The sequence below is a fragment of the Aphelocoma coerulescens genome, chromosome 2, assembly GCF_041296385.1.
Source record: "Aphelocoma coerulescens isolate FSJ_1873_10779 chromosome 2, UR_Acoe_1.0, whole genome shotgun sequence".
In the NCBI taxonomy this organism is placed as follows: domain Eukaryota; kingdom Metazoa; phylum Chordata; class Aves; order Passeriformes; family Corvidae; genus Aphelocoma; species Aphelocoma coerulescens.
Genome location: NC_091015.1, coordinates 40,330,724 through 40,338,079, shown reverse-complemented (window position 1 = coordinate 40,338,079; position 7,356 = coordinate 40,330,724). Strand labels below are relative to the sequence as shown.

Sequence of the window (7,356 nt, the reverse complement as noted above, 5' to 3'; positions counted from 1 at the left end):
CCGCTTCCTGCCTCCCCATTGGCTCGGTCGCAGCGGCGGGCAGGCCGGGATATGTAGTTCTGGGCCGGCGGTGGCGGCAACCGCGCATGCGCGGCGGGGATGCCCGGCAGGTGCCTCCGGCTCGGTTCGGGGCGGGTCAGCCCTGAGAGCTCAGTCCTCAGCCTCGCTGCAAATTCGCAAAGCGGGAGTCAGTCCCCGGCACGCTGTGCTGGTCCGTCGTTGGATTAAAACCAGATGCATTACGCTTGTGCTGTTGTTTGTTCCCCGATGCTTGTGCCGCTGTTCCCTGCGGCCCCGCTCAGCCTGTTTTGGAGCGATGGCTGGGCGAGCCGAAGCTGGTTGTGGCAGCTGCGTGGTGCAAGAAATGGTAGATCTGCAATAACCACCTCCATGGAAAAGCCTGTTAACCTTACTCAGATTTGGAAAAAAATTGGTCCACGTGTGCAAATCTCGTCAGTTTAAATTTTCTATACTACGTGCCCAAGCTGTTTTTCAAGAGCAAGATCACCAGCCTCCATGATGATTAGTGGCATGGAGCACCTCTCCTACAAGGGAAAGCTGAGAGATTTGGGATTTTTCAGGCTGGAAAAGAGAAGGCTTAAGGGTTAACTTTTTTACAGCTTTCCAGTACCTGAAGGAAGCCTACAAGAAAGATGGAGAGAGACTATTTGCAAGAACTATTTGTAGTGATAGGACAATGGGGGAATAGGTTCAGTCTGAGAGTAGGTTTAGATTAAATACTAGGAAAAAAATCTTTATTGTGAGGGGGGGTGAGGCACTGGAACAGGTTGCCCAGAGGAGTTGTGGATGCCCCATCCCTGGAAGTGTTGAAGGCCAGGCCAGATGGAGTTCTGAGCAACCTGGTCTAGTGGAACGAGCCTCATTTGGCAGAAGGGTTGGAACTAGATGATCTTTAAGTTCCTTCCCTGTATAGGCTGTTCTGTGATTCTGTGATGAGTCAAAGATGAAAGTGCCAAAGCAGTTACCAGCTGTTCAATGGTTTCGTCCTTCAAAGGGATCAGGCCACCCTCCCCTCAGTCTCTACCCCAGGGCTCCAACAAACCTTCTGGAAGAGAGGAAGTGTAGAAATATCATTGTAGAGTAAGAAAGTGATAGACATAAACGTGGGACAGGCTGTTTCCAGATATTGTACAGGCAGAAAACACAGGTCATAAGTAGAAAATCACTGTACAGAATAGTCTGGGTTGGAGGGACCCACAAGGATTGTTGAGTCCAACTCAAGTCTTACATTGTCAGAGCAGTGAATGATGTTTGTCCCTACTATGAACATAACACAGACATGCTCTGAATCTCTGCTTTACTATGTTGTATTGTAATGGTGAGACACCAGAACAGACCAACTGTTGGGCCAAAGGAACTTCCTTCACAGGAAGTTTTTGAGAAGTTAGGATGTGCATGTGCCAGAGTGGTCTGGGGGTATTTGATCCCACCTCAGTGCAGGGCTAGACAGAGTGATTTTCTGAAATCCATAACAGTTCTGCAGTTCTAAAGGTTTATGTTTTCTAAAGAGACAATTTTTGTGTGTGTCAGTCAGTGTGGTGTGGTTTTATCCCCAGAGCTTTGCTCTCTACTTTTGAAAGGCTGTCAGTTTACCCACTGTAGTAGTGAAAATTAAAAACTACGTTCCTGAAATTGGCCCATTTCCTAGCAACGTACCAAAGAAAAGTACATAGAAAAGGTATCACACATAACATAGTTAAGATTGCTTCTTCTGTGTTTTCTACAGTGTAAACATATTTTCCCTTCCTTCTCCCCCCAAACTGTCCATCCCAGTTGTTGTTAACTGGGATTCTAAGGACATCCCACTATTGTGCTTTTACAAAATGTAATTAAAGTTTCCTTCTTTCATCTATAAATTCCTCAAGACTGCTTGAATTCCTGTTCTATTTACATGGCTTTTTTTTTTTGTTTCACAGCAACAATTGTTGGGAAGGGACAATGACCCTACAAATGCTGAATTATTTGTGTTCAGACAAGCAAGTGGTAGTAACTCACAGTTTACAGCTCAGCCAAATCCCAGTGTGTCCTAGTCAGTGCCAGGGAACAGCAAGAGTAGGGCTACCCCCTTAGGGAGTACACTGCCAAGGCAGGGCAGTGCCCTCCTGGTCAGGGCACCATCCCTCACATCCAAGCAGGTCTGAGGTAGTGACAGGACTTTCTGGTGATCCAGTGGCCATCAGATGAGCAGGAGACTGGGCCACCTCCACCTTCAGGCCAGGGCTGAGGTCCATGAGGGCTCCAGCCCACACTCCAGGACAGTGTGTGGGAGTCTGTGGTAAGGCTGTTCAGAGCATCACAGCTTTCCCGTGCCCTCAGCTCTGGGAAGCAGAGTATGGAGCACCTCCTGAAGGAGGGGTTGTATGAACAACAGGCGAATATACTATCAAGGTCACTCTCCTTTTTTTTTTTTTGAGAGACAGAGGTTTTAAGTCCTATGGAAGCTTTTAAACTTTCACTGGATTTCCATCTGGGGCTGTAGATACAGTGCTTTTAAAAAATTTGCTCTAGGGTGCAAAGAGTAAAATCTTTGTCTCAGCTCAACAACTGATTGAAGTGACATAAAAGATGCTGATGCTGTAGGTGGTTTCAGTAGAGGCACCATGATTTTCATTTTTATTTTTGCTGTCCATAGTTACTCCCATATCACCTACTCTTTCCCAAATTCCAAATGTCACTCTTTCTCAAATTCTTTCTGCCAGCTTAAGCTTTCTGAGTCTGCCCCTTTCAGCATTGTTCCCACATGAACCAGTACCTTCCCTTTGCACCCTGACACTGGTTGTTCTCCGTGGGCTTTGAAGTCAGCAGTAGTCACCTGTTGAGTTATATGAAAGAAAGATCAGGTCTGAGGATGTATGTCTGTTGGCATGCTATGGGGATCTATGAAAGAATAATATCAGAAATAGGAAAAAATTAAGCAAAAGGCTTTCGTCACTGCTTTTTTTCAGGCTCAGAACTTTAGGAGTGTGTTGTCACCCAAGAAAAGAGCACAGCATGGAAATGTGTGGGTGAGCAGAGACCCACTGAAATATGAGGTTCCTGGCAAGATGTAGCTCAGGCATAGTATCGCATGAGGGTGGCTCGTTTGCACAACAGCCCAAACTAAGAAAATCCATTTAGTGCTGAATCTCTACTGCTTTGTGTCTCTCACAGTGTGTATATATTTTAACTACAAAGAGCTTAGCTCCTTGTTTTTGATACTTTAATTATCCTTTCTCTCTATCCAGATGTGCAGTTTTCTGTCTCTCTTGTTTTTCAGTTCTTCTACATTTTGTTTCTGTTTTCCTAATCTTTTAATTTTCTTTATTTTCCTCCAGCTTTTTCCTGTGTGAATTTAATTCCCTGGGTCTTGCTTTTCCCATTATTTTTCGCTACTTTCTTTCCTTGTTCTAATAGCCACACATTTCTCAGCCTCAAAAATATTCTTGTACCCCAAATCCCCACCTGTATGTTGCATTCTTTTTTTTTTTTTTTCCTTTTTTCTCCTCCTTTTCAAGCTCCCAAACTATCTTCTTCTGTATCACTTCTGGCTTGCTTTCTAAGCTGTCCTTAGCGTTCATTGATTTTTCACCTAACACACTGACTGATATTTTTGGACCTGTTTAGGCACGACTCTCTAGAGCACAGTGGGGCTTGCGATGCTGAACAGAGCAACATCCAAATATCTTTACAAAGGGAAAAAAAAAAGAGGGGGCGTGAAGGGGGAGGGAAAGACAGCTGTCTGCGTGCTCCAGTTTCATTGGTTCCCGTCTCTACTCTCTGCCAGCACTTACATAGGTTGCGTTTGGACAGAGAGAAACGAGAGGCCGGCAGCTGCAAACAGCAGAGACAGTAATGACATGGTGGCATCACAAAACTGTAAGTCCAGTTGTGGGGTAGCTTGTATTAGATCAAAAATGCTGCAGCCCTTAGACACAAGGTGCTGAACTATAAGACCACACTGTTTGACTGAAGCTGGGGGTGGTGGTGAGAATATTTATATAAACATATGAAGGAGTAATTTTTGTCTGTCAGAATTAAGTATCAGATAACCATATTTCTGAATGAAGCTTATTTGCCAGCCCAAAGGCTCTTTTGCCAGTTCTTTCATGCTCCCTTTGTGCTCTTGGTGCTACTTTGCCATGGAACTCAAATGTTTCTCAAAAAATAGATGCAGGTTTGGGTGCATATTTACTCTTATACTTCTGGTGGTTTTGTTGTAAACTGTCTCAACTCCATCAACAGCAACTTTGAAGAATTTGGTGATGGCGTAGCGTTACTGATCAGACAGAGCCTGGACCAGAGCCACAGTGGAAATCGTGTACTTGGCAAGCAAGCCCTTTCGGCATTGTTCCACATGATCCTAAGTGAACCAAGTAAGAGGTATTTGACCTACTTGGGTTCTGTGGAAAACATCTATTGACAACACCATGGGAACTTGAGCAATAATTTCTTCTGTAGTACCCTCTCTTTGCAAATGCATCAGCCTGGGGAACCTCAGACAGCACAGCACTGGATTAAGGATCCTGCCTTCAGGAAGATCAGTGGTAAAAATGAATGCTTCAGTTCTGATTGCCATGGCCCTAACTTCTCCAGGCTTGAAACACAAAGCTCCCTTTCCTTGTACTGCATCTATATGCATTGCACCTGCTTCATATTCACCTGATGTTCTAGGATTTTCTCATGTCATTACTGTGTTGTAGTTACCATGAGAAAGCAGGGATGTCTCAGGCACTGTATCAAACACTTATTCTGAACAGAATTTATGTGACTCTAGACAGGGCCTATGCATTCTGGACCCCATTACCATCTCAGCTCTGACTATTGAACAACATTGTATCAGACATTGTAAAAGTGAGCTTTCAGCTTAGGAAGGGAAAGTGACATCTACCTGACATTACTCAAAATGTCAGACTTTATTCCTTGTCATAGTAACAGGTCACAGCTGCAATCTAGGACTTCAGCATATCCAAAGACACTGTGTGGAAATTGACTTCAGGACATTCACTGATGAGCTTCCCCTGCTAGGTCAAAAATGTGTTTTTCCAGCACCCAGAATCAAGTCACCCAGCATAAGGGTGACCTGCATACATTAAGGGAGTGAAAGTTCTCTTCTGTACACTTTTCGATGCCTGCTCTATCGCAAGTTTGAAAACTAAAATCAAGTCTTGCCTGAAGTATGTTTGAACTCAAGGAGTTACTTGAGATTCTACTTATCATTGGTATGAAGTATTTTTGGCTTCTCTCCTCCTGTCCCAAGCTTCTGTCTGGTGTCAGTCTTTGCAGACATCTTGCCTTCTCCTTTCTCCTAAGCCAGAGAGCCCCCGTTGCTAAGTATGTGACATACCCTACCATCATCAGTGCTAGATTAAGTAGGGAAGGAAAACCTTTGAGATGTAGTTCCTCGTGATTAGGAGATAGATACTCTTAAATATGTTTAAAAAATGTAGGAAAGCTATGAGTAGAATAAAGTCTGGCAGAAAATCAAGGATTTTTCTTTGAGGTGGACAAGTACACACATCTAGCCACGCCTTGAAAGTAATTAAAGCAGTAACTGAAAAGGTCTTAGTGGAGATTGCCAATTGATGAGCTCATGACCTTGACTGCCAGGGTGCAGGCACAGTCCCCAGTGGCTCTTGATGGGTCAGTCTGTTGATCTCACTGTGCTGGGAACTTGAGGTGTCGTAGTTTGCTTGTGTCAGCATGGCCAGGAGAGAGCTGTGGGACACCCAGACATCATGTGCCTCACTGTATCACCTAACACTAGCGTTGTCTTCTGTGGTTAGTTACAATATCTTGCAACAAAATTAGTCCTTGCTTTTGATCTAGAGCATGGAGAACTGAATTCGTGGATGTAGTGATTTAACCCCAGCCAGCAACTAAGTAACACACTCACTGTCCCCCAGCCCTGGTGAGATGGGGAGGAGAAACTTGTGGGTTTACATAAGAACAGTTTAATAATTAAAATAAAACATAAAACACTAAACATAAAATAATAATAGTAATAATAATAATGATGATGATGAAAAGGTTGGCAACAAAGAGAGAGAGAAAAAAAGACAAAACCCAGGAAAGACAAATGATACACAATAAAATTGCTCAACACCTGTTGAGCAGCATTCAGTTCAACCCTGAGCAGCAATTGTCCTCTCCCGTCAACTCCACCCAGTTTATGTACTGGGCATGACATGCTGTGATATGGAATATCCCTTTGGCTATTTTGGGTCAGCTGTCCTGGCTGTGCTCCCTTCTGGCTTCTTGTGTATCTCTTCATTAGCAAAGCTTGGGAAACTGGAAAGTCCTTGATTTAAAGTAAGTATTTTCTCAGCAGCAACTAAAACAACAGTGTGTTATCAACATTATTCTCATACTAAATTCAAACCCCACAGTACTGTACCAGCTACTAGGAAAAAAATTAACTCTATATCAGCAGCAGCCAGGATAGTGGAGAGAATTTTTTGCCCATCAGTGACCCTGATACAGCTGAGGATGTATCCAAATCTACTACCACTTCCTATCAAAATGGAATTGTTGTTTTAATTTCCTAAATAATCTTGGTTACTGTTGATTTTCCAGTCTCAACATGCTGCCAGGGCATGGAGATAGGGGAATTATGCTTTCAGTCTCTGCATGACTAGTTATTCTCCTCTACTCAACAACATGCTTACACACCAGTCTTCTCACCAAAAAAAGGGCTGAACTTATTACCATTAATATTTTACTTCCCATTCTAGAAATCTCTTTTTGCTGCTGAACTGCCCCATCTGCATTTGCAGAACTCTTCTCACAGAGCCAGATGTGATGCTCAAAAGGATCCTGTCTTTGTCATCATTGACAATATATGACTACACAGAAAGTCATGTCTGATGTAACCAACTTTGCAATCTCATTTTATGTGGCCCATTGTGTGCAGGAAACGCTTCTAGCTCAGGAAGTCTGCCTGCATCTGTGCTGCTACTGAAAGCACTGCTGCCCTTCCCACATACATGCTTTTTGCTCAGTTCATTTTGCAAAAATGGAGACACTCTGATGAGAGGTGTGGTGATAGGTCCAGGGCATTTTATGCGAATTTTTTGAAGTTGTTCAACTTAAAGGGTTCAAAGATGGAATCGTAGAATATGCTGAGTTAGAAAGGACCCATCAGGGTCATCGAGTCCAACTTGTGGACTCATGATCTCTCTCACCTATTCCTTGCAGTTTACAAAGTACCAGAGGATGGGAAAGAGGGATGAAGTTCAACTAGGATACTAGTTAACATGCCTGTAATAGGCATATTAGACATATAGGCATAAACAGGATACCCTATGCTCTGTGTTACTTGCAATTTGTGATCCAAATTTTGTACATTGTGCCAGTGAC

At 43.5% G+C, this 7,356-nt stretch overlaps 1 long non-coding RNA gene across 2 annotated transcripts in view; it reads left to right on the top strand.

Annotated features, from left to right (window-relative positions):
- The window catches only part of LOC138106466 (uncharacterized), a 37,827-nt gene that overhangs the window by 1,572 nt on the left and 28,899 nt on the right, over positions 1 to 7,356 (top strand). For both annotated transcript variants that reach the window (XR_011149002.1, XR_011149001.1), the window contains exons 2-3: positions 3,785 to 3,876; positions 4,243 to 4,380. This is a non-coding gene — a long non-coding RNA (uncharacterized lncRNA). The remainder of the gene's footprint in view (positions 1 to 3,784; positions 3,877 to 4,242; positions 4,381 to 7,356) is intronic.